Source organism: Chrysochloris asiatica, unplaced genomic scaffold, assembly GCF_000296735.1.
Source record: "Chrysochloris asiatica unplaced genomic scaffold, ChrAsi1.0 scaffold00062, whole genome shotgun sequence".
Taxonomy (NCBI): Eukaryota; Metazoa; Chordata; class Mammalia; order Afrosoricida; family Chrysochloridae; genus Chrysochloris; species Chrysochloris asiatica.
This window is the reverse complement of record NW_006408580.1, coordinates 13,636,580-13,637,444: the sequence shown is the minus strand read 5'-3', so window position 1 is coordinate 13,637,444 and position 865 is coordinate 13,636,580.

The window sequence follows — 865 nt, the reverse complement described above, 5'->3', positions numbered from 1 at the left end:
CCACAGTTAGTTCAGAATGGAAACGTCTGGGGGTCTACTAATTCAGTCTGAGGGGTTAAATCCAGTTGTCATTCAGGTAAATGCTAACATTCTTGGTCAAAGGAAAGCGAAGGAACTGAAGGATCCAAAGACTTTATGATGGACTTGAACTTTCTGAAGCACATCTACAGGAGCTGTTGTAGGTCTTGTTAAGTGCTGTCCAGTCGGTTCCAACTCATAGTGACCCTGTATAGTGTTTCTGAGGAGTAGCTGGTGAGTTTGAACTGCTAATCTTGTGGTTGAGTGCTTATCCTACAGTGCCACACCAGAACTCCCATTTAGAGGAGAGCCTTTAACATGCAAGAGAGTTTTAAGCTCTCCAGGTCAGTCTGAACTGCAAGGTTGGTGGTTCAAACCTACCAGCCACTCCTTGGAAACCCTATACAGGATCACTATGAGTTTGTAACTGTCTTGACGATGCTCAACAACAACAACAATCATTTATGTATTCATATTGTACATCATTTATGCATCAGCAACCATCTTAGATCGTGAGGATACCGGGGTCTAAGGGTCAGTCATCTGTCACAGAGAAGAGAATCCACTGTAGTTACTTTGAGTGTAAAGAAACTTGTTGGGGCTATTAATTGCAGGAAAGACCCCTGGTAGCGTAGTGGGTTATACATTGGGCTATTAACCCCAAGGTCAGCAGTTTAAATCTACCAGCCACTCCAGAAGAGAAAGAAAGATGAGACTTTCTGTTCCCAATAAGATTTCTAGTCTATGAGTCTGAATCAACTCCATGGTGCATAACCACCACCATCGGCACCATTATTGCAGAATCATTGACAAGGCAAACGACACAGGTTCTAGAATGAACTTTCAG